Here is an 11,837-nt window from a genome sequence, read left to right on the forward strand (position 1 = left end):
TGCTCAAGGCTGGTTGGCCTCTGGCCTTACCTCATGGCACACAGCTCCAACCTGGCCTTCATCCATGTGGGTTCCCAAGTATTCCATGTCAAAGAACCTCCAGCCAAGTATTCCATTACGACTCATAGCCCATCTCCCACAAGGTAACTGTAGGAGTAAAGATAACGGGTTAGAAGGAATAGAGTACCCTGGGCCATAGCAGTGGTTTTCAAAGGACAAGAATACACACAGAGTGACTCTGCATTTCCCTCAGCTCTGGAAGAATCTAGGGCTCTTTTTTCTAAGCAAAAGCAAAATCTGGGGGACAGGATTACTAACTTGACACCTCTTAAGTATTCACCAGGAGAAAACAAAGTAGACTCTTCTGTGAAGCCCCAAAGGGCAGAACTAAAATCGAGAGGTTGAAGATATAATAAAATTTTATTTCATCACAACACAAAGTAGTAATGCCTAAAATTAGGCATGACTCCCAAACCTCTAAAAGCAAGAAAGCAGAGAGCACCCAAACATTTGACAAAGTTGGGATTTGGAGTCCATGCTACCAATATTAGGGAAAATCACTAGACCTCCTTGAGTTCTATTAGATTTGAGATCCATGAGACCCGCACTGGGTCTTGTTCAAAACTCCATACCCAGAGAGTCCAGCACAATGGATGTCAGTATTTGCTGAATAAATCAAATAAAAGATAATTGTAAATACTAAGTGAAATAAGCATCATAAAAGCCACTGAAAAGCTGTAGAGTTTTATACACACGTCATCATGCTGACAATGATATCCATTTTGAATGTCTCTGATTCTAGGAATGGAATGAATTCAGTAAGGGCTGCAGAACCAAAGCCTCTTCTGGAAGCCAAGGGCTGCCAATTAAGTACTTTCGGAGAGATTATGGCGCTGACACGAGTTAGAACTGATAGCTTCACTCAGAGACTGGATCACTCAGCCCTACTATGTGATAAATAAAAAGGTCACTTGGCCTGTCTGGTCAGTTTCCTCAGCAGTAGAATAAGACAAATAACAACAAAGATAGTCCAGAGCTCTACAGACTCTTGTGCTCGCTTTAGACAAAGAAGCTAGACTGGACTGACTTAAGCTGTGTGGTATGTCATCTTATCTTCATCCAGATATTGGGACTATTGCTGGGCAGACAGGGAGACTACTGGAAAAAACACATGGTCTCAACCAAAGGGTAAGCTTTGAGCCCTATTCTCTTGACTATGATTCAATCCAGTCCTCTTTCCATAATATTCTTCATTCTTTACACTTGAAAGTCATGTAGTTTTTTAATGTCCATGAAGAATAAATATGACAGATTGCTTTTCTCTTCAACAATCACTTCTGAGAGAGAAGACTATGGGAACATGGACCAAAAGAGAATCAGGACTGGGTAAAAAGCCTTCCACTTGCCAGGAGCCTATTTCCTCACTGACAAAGAATACACATTTATGGCCTGTCACCCAGCACATGGAGAAGACATCTTCAGCTTGGACTGACTGGGGGAAAATATGAGGGTCCAAAAGACTATCTCTAGACACTGACAAAGCTGATTCTCTTTCCTGGGTCCGACATGTCCCTGTCAAAACTAATACAATGCAAGACTAGATTCAGGTTGTCTCAAACACTTAGTGACTACACACTGTGCCAAGGTAACTTCTAAAATCACATCTCAGGGAATTCCCTGGTTGTCCAGTGGTAGGGACTCTGCACTTTCACTGCTGAGAGCCCGGATTTGATCCCTGGTCAAGGAACTAACATCCCACAAGCCAAGCAGCATTGCAAAAAAAAAAAAAGAAAAAAAAAAAGCAGATAGCCTTTTCATTGTATGATTAAAATCACATCTCAAGGTAAAACCTCAGAGCATCACATATTTTGAGAAGAAGTAATATGAATGGAGCTCTCTTCTGGGAACTCACAAAAGCCATAGACTCTCAAATGCAGTACCTTCACTGAGTGCTCAGATTAAGAGCACCCACTTTGTCCTCCCGCAGGAGCCCCCCGGTATTCTTTTCTATGCCGGACTAGGAGCTATCTGATGGCAGGGACTGAGCCTTATACTTGTGATTCCACAGTAAAAGCCTCTGGAGATACCAGAAGAGGCACGATCAATAAACAATTTATAAATCTTCTAATCCCTTCTTAGAACACAAATTCCTTCAACAACATTGTCATGTATTTACTGTTTAGATAACTAAATGATGGGAAACTCCCTGTTTTATGAGACAGGCCATAACTCTATTGGACAGCATTCATTTTTGCTTATCCTGAGACAAAATCTGGTACCTTATAACTTTTAGTACTTTGTCCACACACTATTCTCTGTATGAGTTCATAAAAGAGATGAGAAGATGGAAAATAACTTTCAGAGGCTTTTTCAGAGCCAGTCATGACCCACATTGTGGAGAGACAATCATCCCCCAAAAGGATAAGGCTCTATTTTCTACAGTTATCAACATCATGTGTTGGAAAGATCAAAGTCCTCTTAAGACAAAACAGAAACTTACCAATGTTTTAGATGCAGAACAAGAATCTGGCGGAATCTAGCAGAAATGAAATCTAGCAGGCAATGCAATATAAACAGTAAAGGAATTAGAGTCCAAGACTTGGTCCAATATCACCTGCACCTGTGACATCTCTGAGCTGGGCAAGAAGCTCACTTTCTTTTTTACATTTGAAAAATGGAAATGGAATGGATGTTGATGTAGGAATATTCAAATCCAAAACCCTCTTTTGCTACTTACTCTGGCTTCCTGATCTTGGACAAGTTATTAACTTCTATGAACTTCAGTTTCTTCATCTGTAAAATATAGATAATAAACCCTGCCTCACAATGAGATACTACTGTTCAGGAAAGTGTTTAGTACAAAGTAAAGCATGACACAAACGTTAGCTACAGCCCTTATTATTATGCTGAAGAACAGAAGTCTGATGGACTGGAACAATGGAGTGGAATATTCAAAATGGGGTTTAATGAAGATGATTTAAAAGTTCTATGTTACCAGCTTAAGGCAATCTCATGTTTAAGAAAAGGGTCAGAGATTTAAATTGGCTACAACTGTACCAGGGGTCAACAATGAAAAAGACCACCTAAAAAAAAAAAACCACAGAACAATGAATGAAATCATTAGGTTGTGTTGAGTTTCTAACAAAAGCTTAGTCCCAGCCACTCCATAATGGTCAAATCTCAAAGGAAACTACTGAGTGTCACATTTTAAGAGAATGCAGACAAACTAGAAGTTATTCAGCAGGGTAAGCAGGATAAGGAAAGATTTGAGATGCAGAATGATTTAAAGACCTATATGTTTGACTCAGGCAGATGCGCTGAAGGCATTCCCTAGGGCAGAACAAACAGTACCAGGACCAGCTGTGAGAAGGTACACGGTGGTAGGGTTCAGCCTAACCCCAGAATACTGTGCAGCAATCAGAGGTGTCCAGCAACATGCAGGGTCAGAGGCAGAGAGCCAAGCATCATAGACTAATGTTAAATGGAGGCAGTTCTGAGCACTGGTGTTGCCTTCTCCTCTAACAGCTCCACCATCCATCTGTCCCAAAGGCCCTATGTCTCTGGCAGGACTCCACTCCATAAGTAGTTCACAATATTTGGGCTCTTGCTTTCCCTTATGACCAGGATCTCATTAATAATCAGGTCTCTCTTCAGCTGCTGCTGAAGGTTCATCTGCTTAATGGCCACCTGAAATCAGAATACATTCAATGTACAGAGTGACTCGGTATGTACTAAGCACCTACTAAGTACCAGACCATAAGCACTTAGGAGACAGAGATGAATAAGATATGGTCTTAGCCCTTGAGGAACTCACAGTTTATTATCGGAAACCAGTGGTACTCAATGTGAGGTCCCCAGACCAGCAACATCAACATCATCTGGGAATGAGCTAGAAATGAACATTTTCAGGCCCCACCCAGACCTGAACCAGAAACTCTGTGATTTAATAAGCTCTCCAGGAAATTCTCATGTGCACCAAAGCTTGAGGATTAAACTTTGTACTAAATAAAATACTTATATTAGAAAAATACTTTTAAAAATCACAATATAAAAGAGGCTAACTACAGCAAGAGTCCAAAAGGAATCCAAACTGGAAAAGAAGAAGTTAAACTGTCACTATTTATAGATGACAGGATACTATAAATAGAAAATCCTAAAGATGCTACCAGAAAACTACTAGAGCTCATCAATGAATTTGCTAAAGTTTCAGGATACAAAATTAATACACAGAAATCTTGCATTTCTATAAACTAGCAATGAAAGATCAGAAAGAGAAATTAAAGAAACAGTCCCATTTACCATCACATCAAAAAACTAAAATACCTAGGTATAAACCTACATAAGGGACAAAAGACCTGTACTCCAAAAACTATAAGATGCTGATGAAAGAAACTGAAGACAACACAAACAGATGGAAAGACATACTGTGTTCTTGGATTGGAAAAATCAATATTGTCAAAATGACTATACTACCCAAGGCAATCTACAGATTCAGTAATCCCTATCAAATTACCAATGGCATTTTTCACAGAACTAGAACAAAAAATCTTAAAATTTGTATGGAGACACAAAAGACACCAAATAGCCAAATCAAACTTGAGAAAGAAAAACGGAGCTAGAGGAATCAGTCTTCCTGACTTCAGACTATACTACAAAGCTATAGTAATCAAAACAGTATGGTACTGGAACAAAAACAGAAATATAGATCAATGGAACAGGATAGAAAGCCCAGAAATAAACCCACATACCTATGGTCAATTAATCTACAACAAAGGAGGCAAGACTATACAATGGAGGAAAAACTGTCTCTTCAATAATTGGTGCTGGGGAAAACTGGACAGCTACATGTAAAAGAACGAAATTAGAACATTCTCTAACACCATACACAAAAATAAACTCAAAATAGATTAAAGACCTAAATGTGAGACCGGACACTATAAAACTCATAGGCAGAACACCCTCTGACATAAATCACAGCAGTATCTTTTTTGATTCGTCTCCCAGAGTAATGGAAAAAAAACAAACAGATGGGACCTCATTAAACTCAAAAGCTTTTGCCCAGCAAAGGGAACCATAAACAAAACAAAAGGACAACCCGCAGAATGGGAGAAAATATTTGCTAATGATGCAACTGACAAGGGATTAGTCTCCAAAATTTACAAACAGCTCATGTGGCTTAATATCATAAAAACAAACAACCCAACCAAAAAATGGGCAGGGGCTTCCCTGGTGGTGCAGTGGTTGAGGGTCCACCTGCCAGTGCAGGGGGCACGGGTTTGTGCCCCGGTCTGGGAGGATCCCATGTGCTGTGGAGCGGCTGGGCCCGTGGGCCGTGGCCGCTGAGCCTGCGTGTCCGGAGCCTGTGCTCCACGACCGGAGAGGCCGCAGCAGTGAGAGGCCCGCGTACAACAACAACAACAAAAAGAAATGGGCAGAAGACCTAAATAGACATTTCTCCAAAGAAGACATACAGATGGCCAAAAAGCACATGAAAAGATGTTCAACATCATTAATTATTAGAGAAATGCAAATCAAAACTACAGTGAGCTATCACCTCACACCAGTCAGAATAGCTATCATCAAAAAGCCACAAACAATAAATGCTGGAGATGGTTTGGAGAGAAGGCACCCTCCTACACTCTGGGTGGGAATGTAAACTGGTAAAGCCACTGTGGAGAACAGTATGGAGATTGCTAAAAAAACTCAAAATAGAGCTACCATATGATCCAGCAAGCCCACTCCTGAGCATATATCCAGAGAAAAACATGGTCTGAAAGCATACATGTACCCCAATGTTCATTGCAGCACTATTCACAATAGCCAGGACATGGAAGCAACCTAAATGTCCATCAACAGAGGAATGGATAAAGAAGATGTGGTACATATATACAATGGAATACTACTCAGCCATAAAAAAGAACAAAACAATGCCATTTGCAGCAACATGGATGGGCCTAGAGATTGTCACACTGAGTGAAGCAAGTCAGAGAAAGACAAACATCATATGATATTGCTTATACGTAGAATCTAAAAAAAATGACACAAATGAAATTATTTACAAAACAGCACAGACTCACAGACTTAGAGAATGACTTATGGTTACAAGTGGGAAAGGTGGAGGGGAGGCATAGTTAGGGAGTTTGGGCTTGACATGTACACACTGCTATGTTAAAAATGGATAACCAACAAGGACCTACTATATAGCACATGGAACTCTGCTCAATATTATGTAACAATCTAAATGGGAAAAGAAGTTTAAAAAGAATAAATCCATGTACATGTGTAACTGAACGAAAAAAGCTACCTGACTTGCAAGAGGATTTGTTACCCAGCCCTTATAGTCCTGCACTATACTCACTTTAATTTTGACGAAGAATACCAGAAAAGAATTTGCCAAGACTTATCAAATGACTCTTAATTGTAAATTATTTTTTTCACTTAGAAGCACCTCACACTCAGAAAAGGAAGGGAAAATTGGAGATATTCTTAATTTCAATACTTTCTTCCGAATACAGTATTTTCAATAAAATTTATTTTTATTGAAAAAAAAAGTTCCACATACTGAAGTTTATGATGATTAGTTAGGGTGTGTATCTCAAGAAGCTTGTGAGCTCATTTGAAAGCTCAGAATCCCTGCTGCCAAGTACAGGGCCTGGAACACAGTGGGCGCTCAGCAAACACTTGTGGAAATGAAGAGGGGAAGAGATAATTCAGTGGGTTGATAAGTAGTTTGTTGTTAAACAACAAAAAGCATCAGCAATAGGCTACTCTATTCCATAGGACTAGACTATAAATTACTTGGTAAATGTTTATCTTTTTCTTGCTTAACAGACAATAACATGAAAAACTAACAGAACTAAATTAGTCTTTCCAGAATCAGCAAAACGTGTAGAGAAGAATAATGCAAATTTTTATGGGAAAATCCTAGACTCTATTATTTCTTCAAGTATAGACAATCTTCTGCCAAGAGCCAGTTCATCAGTAAGAATAGAAATGATTTTTTAAACATTTTGATCACCCCCATTCCCTGCCCCAAAAGAGAAAAAATTGCTTTGGAGTGGAGTCTCCTACCAGGTTAGGCTTCTGGTCTGGCTGCAGCTTGCTATAACAGCTGATGATTAGCTTTTTCTAATGTCTGAAGAGGAACACAGTGATCTAAAGACACATTACATTAAGACTGTAAGCCCTTACAACACATACTAAGATCTGGATTCTCTGCAGTTCCTCAGGCCATCCTGGAGGATGCGACAGTGCTAGTGAACCTCACAGAGGTCACTGCTGCAGCAGCAAGGGAGAAAAGAGGCAGCCTGTGGATAACAGACGGGGTGGCAAGACACCAGGAATCCTTTTCAATAGCTACTGACTAACTATGGGCTAGGCTAATGCCCTTCACCTAATCAGATCCCTCCTATTCAGGCCAGCAGATAGCACTCCTATAATGGAAAAAAAACTGGACTTGAACTCTGGGGGCCTAAGCTCTGGGGCTGGGGCTGTCACTTACTAACCTTGACTAGTCACAAGCTCTCTGAGCCTCGGTCCCTTTATCAATACTGAGGATAATAATCCCACCCTGAATCCCCTCCTCACAGGATTGTTCTGAGAACTAAATGAGACAGTGGTCAATGTGTTACTCATACATAAGAAATGTAAATAATACAGTAAGACAACAATGAAAATGCTAATCATTGTCATAACTGCATTTGATGAGTAATTGGCACAGAGCAGCAAGAGTGACAACGTTAACAGCAGGAATGACAGCAAAAACAAACCACCCTCCCACCACTACTGTTTATTGAATGCCTACTCTGTGCCAGCACTGTGTTAGGTGCTCTACTGACATTATCTCTGTAAAACCTAACAACAAGCCTGTCGAGCAAAAATCATTATCTGCATTTTCAGGGAAGAAAATGAAGACTAAGACTTGCAGAAAGTTGCCCAAGGTCATAATCAATGCTTTCAGGTTCATATGACTTCAAAGCCTCTTCCAGTCTATTCTTTCTATTACACACATTCCCTCTAAAAAATGGGCTTGAAAATTAATTGCTGGATCTGTAACTGGAGGATTTCCAGCACTAATATGCTAATCTTCTTACATATGACAGACAATAGCTCTCCTCTTCTCAGCTGGATAACTCCCAATAGGCACTTGCTCACAAACACAGAGTATCCCGCCAGCTCCACTAAAGATTTACACTCCCTGGGGGAGGAAATGAGGCCTTCCTGGCTACACTGCATTAGCCACCCTAATGCACTCGCTTTCACTCATAGTTCTGTAACCACAAGGCAGGCACATAGTGAAGTCACGTTTGTTTCCTGTGGCCAGCTGCTCACACATGGAGCCTCCAGGCCTTCCAGGAACCGGCCAGCACCAGCCTGCCTCCCATCAAGGGCTGTGAGGTCCTAGAGGCCAGAAACACGACCAGGGGCCGTGGTGCCTAACCTTAGCTCTGCTGCGGCCTTGCAGCCCAGAAAGCACAAGTTAAAATTTTAGAATCAAAGGATTCTAACCCAGCCCTTGCTAACTGCTATTAGCACAACCCGGCCAAAGTTACTAAACTCCCGAGTCTCCAATTCCTCATCAGTAAAAAGGAAATAATATCACCTACCAGGTAGGGTTCTTTTTAGTATTGGTATCATCTCATTTTTAGGGTTCTTTTTAGAATTGGTATCATCTCCTCTTCTTTATTTCTGCCTCCAATTAGCCATATTTAAAATCGGCAGAGTGGTACCATGCTAACTTCTCACCATTATTTTACACAGGTGTCTTGTCAGCACTACAGTTTTATACGTACATAATGGAAAAAATGGTTTCTTACATTTGTATACTACATGATTATAATGTCTGAATCTTTAACAGTTCTTAGCACAAGGTGTAGCATAAAGCATAAAGCAAATGTTCAGTAAATGCTTTATGGAACAAATAAACACGAGTAAAAATTAATATATATGTAATTCTTAGTTTATGATGCATTTTCACAGGCATTACTTTACTCAACTTTTTCAACACTTTCATGAGGTATATGTTATCATGCACATTTTACAAATAAATAGAATTCAGGCTCCGGAGGTCAAATGACTTGCCCAAGGTTATGTAAGTAGGTAAAGGTAAGCATCTAGGTTATTGGATTCTTACATCCAAGAACAATTAATAAATCTTTTTTTTTTTAAGTTGACTTACCTTCGATGGAGCCTCAATATTTGGCTCAGACACTTGTAAAAGCCTGACCAGAGCACAGTGAGGTACGTGCTGTCCCTATTAACCATGACTTCTCCAGTACACCATGGGGTTTCAACCACCAAACATATACAAGCAGGTCCCAGTAGCCTCCCTCAGAGGAGCCCAACTCTGTTTTCACTGGAACAGGAAGTACCTCTTTTCATCTCTGAGCCCCAATAGTCTTTGAACTATTAGTTCAAAAACTTAGTCTTTGAACTAAAAACTTCCCCAGGCAACTCCCACCTGCCAACCTTCTCACTCTACAACCAATGATTTTGATGGAAAGAAACCTCAGGTACTCTAGATTCCCTTCATGTCTTCTTCTGCTGAAGATAAGATCTTGGGTCATCAGGTCTTAGCAATAAGATCAGAGCCTTCCCAGCTTATGAAATGTGAGAGACAAAGAGGTGCCTCCAAATGAGGACTTCAATGTCTACTGGAATCCTGGGCACAGAGTAATGGAAGGACCACTAGATTGGGAGGCAAGAGACACATGTTTAAATCTCTTCTATATCAGATTTCTCTCCCAAGCACCAGACTTGTAAAAATAATTGTCCAGGAGTGATGTCAGCATCAAGATGGAGAGAAAGACGTTCCCTTTGTCTCTCTCCTCAATCTCTAACCAGTAAAATATCCATAACTCAACAAAGGTTCCTCTGCCCAACGCATCACAATGGTGGAGAATTCTACACATCTGTATATCTAAAGGTGAAGATATGGGAACACATAGAGGAGGTGGAACCAGGGGAACCATGGAGGCAGTGAAGAATCCCAGCTCCCTGGCCTCAACAGCTGAGTCCACATTCCCAGAGAACCCAGTAGCAGCAGGGGAGGTGGCACACATGACTTTGGCTTCCCAGCTACAGTGGCACCCATGGCCACAGGTAACTAGGAAGCAGTGAACCCTACCCATCCAGCCACAGAGGCACCCACAACTCCACTCCACCCCTACACACAGTAGTGGAGCCCGAGAACCTGACAACAGGAACATGGCAGAGGTGTCTACCTGACCCAGCTCCCTGCCCACTCCCACCCCCACCTGCAAGAGTGAAGCCTGAAGCTCAGCAGGTCCCAGACACAACAGAAGAGGCCATCATCTTGGTGCCCCAGGCAGCATCACCAGGAACAGTGGCAGCAGTATGGCACCAGTGACTGTGGAAGCACAAGAAATTATAGTGAGTGCAAGGGGCCAAACTTCCAACAGACATAAAGTGGAGGATGTAAAGTGTGGACTCTCAAATATAATCAGAGGCAGGTCAGGTAAGTGAAACCAAAGACATGTGCTGTAGTGCCACCTACTGGAAAACAAAAGAAAGACCTCTAATTTCTTATCTGTTGAATTGTTAGAAACAAGTAGAAAGATGTTCACTACTTCAAATGCACTGGTAGAGGAACAACTAATCAAGCACCATGAAGAACCACAGTAACACTGTAACACACACACACACACACACACACACACACACACAATGATAATTCTTCAGAAACCAAGCTTAAAGTCAGAGAATATTGCAATCTAACTGATAGAGAATTCAAAATGGCTGGCATGAAGAAACTCAACAAGCTACAGGAAAACTCAGAAAGGCATTTTAATGAGCTCAGGAATAAAATTAATAAACAGAGGAATAATTTTTCAAAGAGATTGAATATATGAAAAGAACAAAACAAATTCTAGAGCTGAAGACTCAGTAAATGAGACGAAGAATGTATTAGAATGCATTGGAATGAGAGCAGAACATATGGAAGGAAAATTAGCAAGCTCAAACACAGAAATCTAGAAATTATAGAAGTAGAAGAGGAAAGAGAAATAAGATTTGAAAAAATAAGGAAATTCTACTAGACCTATCCCACTCTTCTAGGAAGGGCTGCATTAGGGTAATGGGTACAGCAGAAGGAGAAGAGAGGGAAAAGGAAGCAGAGAGATTACTGAAAGAAATAATAGCTGAGAAATTCCCAATACTGGGGGACAACTATATGGTCCATGAGCTAAGAGAATACCTAATTACATCAACACAGAAAGACCTTGCCCAAGACATATTATACAAAAGCTATCAAAAGTCATTGACAACTATACTACCTAAGGCAATCTACTAATTCAATGCAATCCCTATCAAATTACCAGTGGCATTTTTCACAGAACTAGAACAAAATTTTTTTTAATTTCTATGGAAACACAAATACCATGAATAGCTAAAGCAATTCTGAGAAAGAAAAATGGAATTGGAGGAATCAGTCTTCCTGACTTCAGACTATACTACAAAGTTACAGTAATCAAAACAGTATGGTACTGGAGCAAAAACAGAAATATAGATCAATGGAACAGGATAGAAAACCCAGAGATAAACCCATGCACCTATGGTCAATTAATCTATGACAAAGGAAGCAAGGATTTACAATGGACAAAAGACAGTCTCTTCAATAAGTGGTGCTGGGATAACTAGACAGCTACATGTAAAAGAATGAAGTTAGAACATTCTCTAACACCATACACAAAAAATAAACTCAAAATGGATTAAAGACCTAAATGTAAGGCCAGACAGTATAAAACTCTTAGAGGAAAACATAGGCAGAACACTATTTGACATTAATCACAGCAAGATCTTTTTTGACCCACCTCCTA

This window comes from Orcinus orca, chromosome 8, assembly GCF_937001465.1.
Source record: "Orcinus orca chromosome 8, mOrcOrc1.1, whole genome shotgun sequence".
Classification (NCBI taxonomy): Eukaryota; Metazoa; Chordata; class Mammalia; order Artiodactyla; family Delphinidae; genus Orcinus; species Orcinus orca.